The sequence below is a fragment of the Portunus trituberculatus genome, chromosome 38, assembly GCF_017591435.1.
Source record: "Portunus trituberculatus isolate SZX2019 chromosome 38, ASM1759143v1, whole genome shotgun sequence".
Classification (NCBI taxonomy): domain Eukaryota; kingdom Metazoa; phylum Arthropoda; class Malacostraca; order Decapoda; family Portunidae; genus Portunus; species Portunus trituberculatus.
Genome location: NC_059292.1, coordinates 13,558,690 through 13,566,189, shown reverse-complemented (window position 1 = coordinate 13,566,189; position 7,500 = coordinate 13,558,690). Strand labels below are relative to the sequence as shown.

The 7,500-nt window shown below is 44.0% G+C and overlaps 1 protein-coding gene across 9 annotated transcripts in view; it reads left to right on the top strand.

Moving 5' to 3' along the window:
* Positions 1 to 7,500, top strand: part of LOC123515241 (protein pangolin, isoforms A/H/I/S-like) — a 407,961-nt gene that overhangs the window by 360,164 nt on the left and 40,297 nt on the right. The gene's annotated exons all lie outside the window — the stretch shown is intronic.

Genomic DNA, 7,500 nt, shown 5'->3' with positions numbered 1-7,500 from the left:
GAGGAGGAGGAGGAGCTAGAATAGGAACAGGAGGAAAAGGAATAGGAATAGGAGGAGGAGGAGGAGGAGGAAAATGGAGGCTGATATCCCGTGATATGCCTCAGTTCTTGTGTCAACACAGTGTTTGCCTCAGCCCGCCACAACCCCTTTCCTCCTCCTCCTCCTCCTCCTCCTCCTCCCTCCCTCCTCCTCCTCCTCCTCCTCTCCCGTCCCTCCTCCTCCTGTCCCCGCTCCTCCTCCTCCTCCACCCCCTTGCACACACCAGAACCGTATTTGCACCTCTCCGACCAGCCAGGCAGCACACACACACACACACACACACACACACACACACACACACACACACACACACACACACACACACGGTTCTGTCAACATCCCTGTGTCCCCCCCGGCAACCCCAGAAGCCCCACCAACCTCCCGCACCCACAACCCTTCCCTCCCTTCCTCCCTCCTTTCCTCCTATCCTCCATCACAGTTTCCCCTCTATGCACACCCTCCCTCCCTCCCTCTCCCTCTCTCTCTCCCTCCCTATGTAGAAAGAGGGAAAAGGAAGAGGTGGAGGAAACTGTTCTAGGGAAATTTCAGCAATATTTTTCTTTTTTCTCCTTTATTCTGTTTTTTTTTTTTTTTCTCCTTTTGTTGTTAATATTTTCACGTCATAACTCAATTTTCCCTTTTTTTTTTAATCTTTCCTCTTCTTTCTTCTTTATTTTCTTTCTTCTCTGATTTCCTAATAATTCGTTTTCCTTTATCGTCTTCCTTTTGCTCATCTTCCCTTTCTTCTTCCATATTCTCTCATTCCCTCTTCCATTTTTCTTACCTTTTTATTTTCTCTCCAAACCCTTTCCTTTCTTTCTCTTATTCGTTCTAAATTGGCATATTTTTGTTTATTTCCGTTTTTTTCTTGTTCCTCTTCTCTCTCTCTCTCTCTCTCTCTCTCTCTCTCTCTCTCTCTCTCTCTCTCTCTCTCTCTCTCTCTCTCTCTCTCTCTCTCTCTCTCTCTAATTTTGCCTCTTTTTCTCCTCTCTTCCTTTTCCTCTTTCTCTCATCTTACTCTTTATCTCATAGCCCTCTCTTCTCTCTTTCTTATATCATCTTAACTCCTTCCTCCTCTCTTCTCTTATTTTGGCTTATTTTCTCATTCCTCTGTCTTCCTTTTTATCCTTATTTCCTTCATTCCCTCGCATCCCTTTTTTGTTCCTCTTCTTCCCCTTCTCTTTCTTATGTCCTAATTTTAATCCCCTTTCCTTCCTTTCATCTCATTCTCCTCCAGTTTGGCTTATTTTTCTCCCCTCCCTTTGCTTCTCTTTCTTGTTTCTTCCCCGTCCTATCCTCCTCTTCTCTTCTTTCCTATGTTTGTTTATTTTTTTTTTTTTCAACTTTCCTCACATTTCAGCACAATCTGGAATTTTGGCCTTCTTCTTCTTCTTCTTCTTCTTCTTCTTCTTCTTCTTTTTCTTCTGCTTTGCTTCTCTTCTTCATTCCTCCTTCATTTATATATATCCTCCTCTTTATCTTCCCTCCTCATTTCTTCTCTCTCTTAATTTTAACCCTTTGCTTTCCTCCTCTCTTCATTTCGTTCCAGTTTACCAATTCTTTTCCACTTCCCTCTCCTCCACTTTCCTCCTCCTCCTCCTCCTCCTCCTCCTCCCTCCCTCCCCCTCCTCCCCCCACAAACCACTCTGCCACGCACCTCCCCTTCCCGCAGACCTGTAACTCTCCCCTTCCTCCCCCAGCCATCCTCCCTTCAGCAGCAGCAGCAGCAGCCTATCCACCCTGTAGGATTTGCATGTATTAGTAGGAGTGTGCAGGACGGCGGGATTGATGCGTCGCTTTGTTCCCTAATGCAGGCCACCTCTTACTTTGTTAGCGTCAAAGAACCTTTTAGCAATTCCGCGGCGGGCAAGCACACACACACACACACACACACACACACACACACACACACACACACACACACACACACACACACACACACACACACACAGAAGATTTCGTCTTGGTTTTCGCTTCTCGATTTAGTTTGTCGTTCTCGTTTTTTGTTTCTCGTTTTTGTCTCGTTTTCGTGTCTCGTTTTCGTCTCTCTCTCTCTCTCTCTCTCTCTCTCTCTCTCTCTCTCTCTCTCTCTCTCTCTCTCTCTCTCTCTCTCTCTCTCTCTCTCTCTCTCTCATGTTTTGCTATGTGTCGCTTTTTCCTGGTTCTCTTCTTCTCTTATCAAATCTCTTCCTCCTCTTCTTCTTCCTCCTCCTCCTCCTCCTCCTCCTCCTTCTCCTCTTATTATTGCTTCTTTTCCTCCTCCTCCTCCTCCTCCTCCTCCTCCTCCTCCTCCTCCTCCTCCTCCTCGTTCTTGCTACCTCCACCAGCACCACCACTACCATCGCCACCACCACCACCACCACCACCACCACCACCGCCGCCGCCGCTGCCGTGAGATCGATAGCTAGTTAACAGTTTCCAGAGCTTTTGTAAACCCTTCCCTTGGTCGAGGGCCTCTCTCTCTCTCTCTCTCTCTCTCTCTCTCTCTCTCTCTCTCTCTCTCATTCCAGTAAACCTTCCCACTTACCTACATCTCTGTCTCCATGGGTACTGCCTGAACTCTCCTCCTCCTCCTCCTCCTCCTCCTCCTCCTCCTCCTCCTCTTCCTCTTCCTCTTCCTCCACTCCTGACCTCTCTTCACTCATCTCAGCAGTGGTTCTCCTCTTCTCCCATTCCATTTCTCTTTCACTACTACCTCCTCCGCCTCCTCCTCCTCCTCCTCCTCCTCCTCCTCCTCCTCCTCTTCAGTCCGTGTGCCAGTGAGTGGTGGACGGGGATATGCCTTCCTTCTGTTTTATCCTCCATCTTCACAATATTTAAGATGAATAAGTTTTTTGCGTTGTGAGTTTGCTGTTTTTTTTTTTCTTCCATTGTCTTGTTATTATTTTGTGCTCTTTCTCCTTTTTTTTATTTCCTTTCTATTTCTACTAGTGTTTCTTTTTCTCTCTTTCTGTTATTCGTGTCTATTTTTTTTCTTTATTTTTTCGTCTTGGTTCTTCATTCTTTCTTTCTTCTTCTTCTTCTTCTTCTTCTTCTTCTTCTTCTTCTTCTTCTTCTTCTTCTTCTTCTTCTTCTTCCCTTCCTTTTCTTCCTCTTCTTCCTCTTCTTTCTCCTCCATCTTATCCACATCCTCGGCATTTAAGAGGGTGGAAAATGAGTGTGGCAAGAGAGAGAGAGAGAGAGAGAGAGAGAGAGAGAATACAAATGAAATAGAGAGAAATAAGATCTGAAAGGAGGATGGAAGGGGAGATGGAAGGGATAGCTGGGTGGAGAACGGATAAAATGGGGGAGGAGGAGGAGGAGGAGGAGGAGGAGGAGGAGGAGGAGGAGGAGGAGGAAGAAGAAGAGGAGGAGGAGGAGATTACCCTCTTGTTTCATTCAACACGCGTCGAGGCCACAGATTTGAATTGACTTTACAAGACAGAATTATCTAGGGAAATGACTACTACGTCTCTCTCTCTCTCTCTCTCTCTCTCTCTCTCTCTCTCTCTCTCTCTCTCTCTCTCTCTCTCTCTCTCTCTCTCTCTCTCTCTCTCTCTCTCTCTCTCTCTCTCTCTCTCTCTCTCTCTCTCTCTTTGTTCTGGGAGATGCAGGAGGAAGTATAAGAAATGCGAGGAGAAAGAGGAGAAAAGAAAGGAATTAGCGAATAAAGAGGAGGAAGAGGAAGAGGAGGTGGATGTGGTAAGATGAGAGAGAGAGGTGAGGTTAAATGAGGATGAGGAAGAGGAGGAGGAGGAAAAGAAGAACGAGGGACAGAAATAGAAGGAATATAAATCTGAGGAAGAAAGAGACTTTAAAATGGTTAAGTAGTGGAAGAAGGAGGAGGAGGAGGAGGAGGAGGAGGAGGAGGAGGAGGAGGAGGTCATTTAATATATTAGTCTGAAATTTTCCTTCGGCATGGCAGGGAAAGACATACACGTGCAGGTGTGTGTGTGTGTGTGTGTGTGTGTGTGTGTGTGTGTGTGTGTGTGTGTGTGTATTCTGTGTACACCTAATGCCTCTTTGATCTCCCATAATGGAGTCAAGTCATTACATTGTACCCATAAAAATATCAATGGTCTCCTCTTTTCCTCCTCCCTTAAACACACACACACACACATACACACACACACACACACACACACACACACACACACACACACACACACACACACACACACACACACACGTTTGATTAATTGTCACTATTCTTGCATTCACCTCAAGTAATTGCCTGACCTTTTACGTGAATTAAGGCCGTGATTGCGAGACTGTGTAAAGTTACCCTGAGTTTAGCAGGAGACGGAAAGCGCTACCTGTGATTGGACGAAGTGTAGACTCACCTGGGTCCGGGTAACTGCCAGGTGACTTTAAGCAGATAATGAACACACCTGAGATATAAAAGGCTACACTTATATTTAGTTGTATGTATGCATGTATAGAAGTGGAACCATGCATGCTTTTGGGTTCGAGGGGTCTCCAAGCGCACGGGTTCGAATCCTGTCCACGGTCCGAGTGTAGGTTGGGCTTCCTCACTCGGGGCAACGGTTCCCTATCGGGTGGGCTTTGAGATAGGAGGTACCCCAAAAAGTATCCCCTTTAGCCCATAAATTCCCGTGAAAAGCCCACATGGTATAAATAAATAAAAAAGTGCATTACGAAACGATTTTATTCGTTTGCAAGAATTCAGGTAACTTTTGTACAATATTAATGTCGTTTGAACAAATTGAATATCTGTTGAACATTATTAGTAACCTCTGTATAGTTGAATTTTCTCTACAACCATTAAAATAACCCTGAAAGAAATGTACTTGGTAGAATTTTTACTAAACTTGAAAGATGAATAATTGCAACAACTTAAGTAACTCGAAATTGTTAGATACTCGTATGATTGAAATGAAAGCAATCTCTGGAATTACTGAAATATCTCGAGAGTAATAATTTTGACTGGAATGAAACAATTACAGTATCCTTGGAAGAACTTAAATGATTGAAATGACAGCGGAACGAAGGAAGTATTTAAGAATAATTGTAATGAGCCTTGAACAATGAGAACACCCGCGAGGCAGTGTAAACTATCACTGAAGAATCTGTCATATCAAATCCGTGTGTCGGGCTTCGAAGTCTTATATACAGACAGGTGAGCTGGAAGTTCATTAAGGAGAGTACAATGCAGTATTATCTTTCTGCACCTCCTGTTAGGCGATGGTCACAGCACAGTAAGCTTGGGTAAAATCGGTTATGTGTCCTTGCAAGAGGTGAGCATTAAGCTTTTCCCTGCAGCACTAAACACATTGAAAACTTTATAAGAACAGATTTGGCAATTTCTAACTTGTATAATGCTTGGAAGGGAGACTGTAGAGCAGCAGGAAATGTCCCAGACTGACTGGCAATTTGAGATCAGCACAACTAACAGCAGGGAAAGTGTTAATCTTATATCTTAATTGACTCAATTTGCTCTTTAGTGTCCATAGCGGCAGTCCGGCGAGAGTGCGGCACGCTGTTGGAAAAGACATAGTGAGAGTGAAGCTCTATTAATTCTCAACCCGAGCATGTGGAGGGAGCGGAGACGTTCAGTAATAAGGTTATTCACCAGATTAGTGGCATGAGTCTTTGAACGGCAGGGAATTACATCACACACTGTCTTGAGAGATAGTTAGGCTCGCTCATTCACTCGCACGGCCTCCCCCACGCTTAGGCTCGCTGACTGCCGGGTGCCGCGACATTCATGTGCACAAAGAAGGCGACACGTGTTGCCTCAAGTATATATCACAAGTATATCGCTGTGAGACATCTTGGGTGGTAAGCCTCTTGCTTTGAAACGCTTAACAAGTTCATCAGGGACTATTTTCAAAGGCAGCATAGATGATTAGTCAGATTCTCACGATATTTTCTATATCAGTAATGTAGAATCGTGAAAAACTGCCTTAAAAACGTCAGTGATATCCACTAGAGTGTGCTGAAAGAAGTCGAGGTAAAGCGTTTGAGAATACAGCCTAAAGGTTCTTATTTTTAAACAGGACTGCTACTTACTTTGGTGGCTTAAAAATATTAGCTCCTATTGCTTAACTCGAGAGGCAAATTTTTCTTTACAAAGTGTGAGTGGAAAGGAACAGATTTACCTGATAACATGAGCATTATCCTTTTGTTTGGTATGGCTTCAACTCAGTCTTGTTAAAATGGTCTGGTGCAAGCGAGTCGGGGTGTCAGTTTGAAGGCCCTCGCTGACACCGTAAAAGGATGATCTGATTAAGAAAGTATTGACACGAGGAAAGCGTAAAGGAACCAGCAGGCCGATACGAGGCTGTCTCTTTATAAAACGTACATATATTCACCTACGAATATCAACGCCATCTACAGTTTAATGCAGTGTTGGAAAGCTTCTTACTGACTCTCCGCAAAACACCCTCGTTGCTGATTCTCTGCCGTCTTGAGTGGTGAGTGAGGCAATGAGCTTTAGAATTGAAACCTTATAGTGTATTTTTTATATTATGGCCTTGAAAAATCGTCTAGGTGATATTTCTTCAAACATTGCTGCCTTACACTTGAATGGAATATCTCAAGCATGACTTTTTATGTTTTACTGAGAGAAGCGCCATGCCGTCGTTATCGGTCAGAGGGTTAGTACGTGGAAGCAGAAGTGATATATTGTTTTTCTTTCAAGTAAACATTTCTTCCAGACTTTTAATGTTTTACCGAGAGGAAGTGATAAGTGATAAGTGTCATGCCTTCATTATCGATTAGATGGCTAGCACAAGGAAGCACAAGTAATATATTAGTTTTCTTTTTAAGCAGACATTTCAGCCAGACATGTGTGGAGGCAGCTAAGAACAGGATACACAAAGCGCACACTGGATTCCACACTCCTCACTCCCTCGGTGCAAAAAGAAACCAGATGCGACAAGTTTAACCGAATCCAATTTGTATATACTGGCTGGTCACTGGTATATGTTCAATGGAAATATACTTGTGCGAGTATCTCAATTCTCGTACAATTAAATGTAAAACTGTCCCGGGCACTTAACACTTTATGTAAACCTATTTCTGCACGCTTTGCAATTGGCTTAAATTCTCGGTACTGGATAAAACTACACTGGATATTTATTGTGTATAATATTGTGCGCCGGAATACTTTTGTCGCCAATAAACTAAACTGTTGTAGTCTGTTCGCTTTAATTTAGCTGATTAGCTCCACCCTTCCTCCTCCTCCTCCTCCTCCTGCTCCTCCTCCTCCTCCTCCTCCTCCTCCTCCTCCTCCTCCTCCTCCTCCTCCTCCTCCTCCTTCTCTCACTGGATGGGAAGGTATGGAAGTGCTTAGCCACTGTGACAATATACTCATAATTGATAATATATAATCGTTTGTTATAGAATTACATGATTGAGTTAACACACCATAACTCTCTCTCTCTCTCTCTCTCTCTCTCTCTCTCTCTCTCTCTCTCTCTCTCTCTCTCTCTCTCTCTCTCTCTCTCTCTCTCTCTC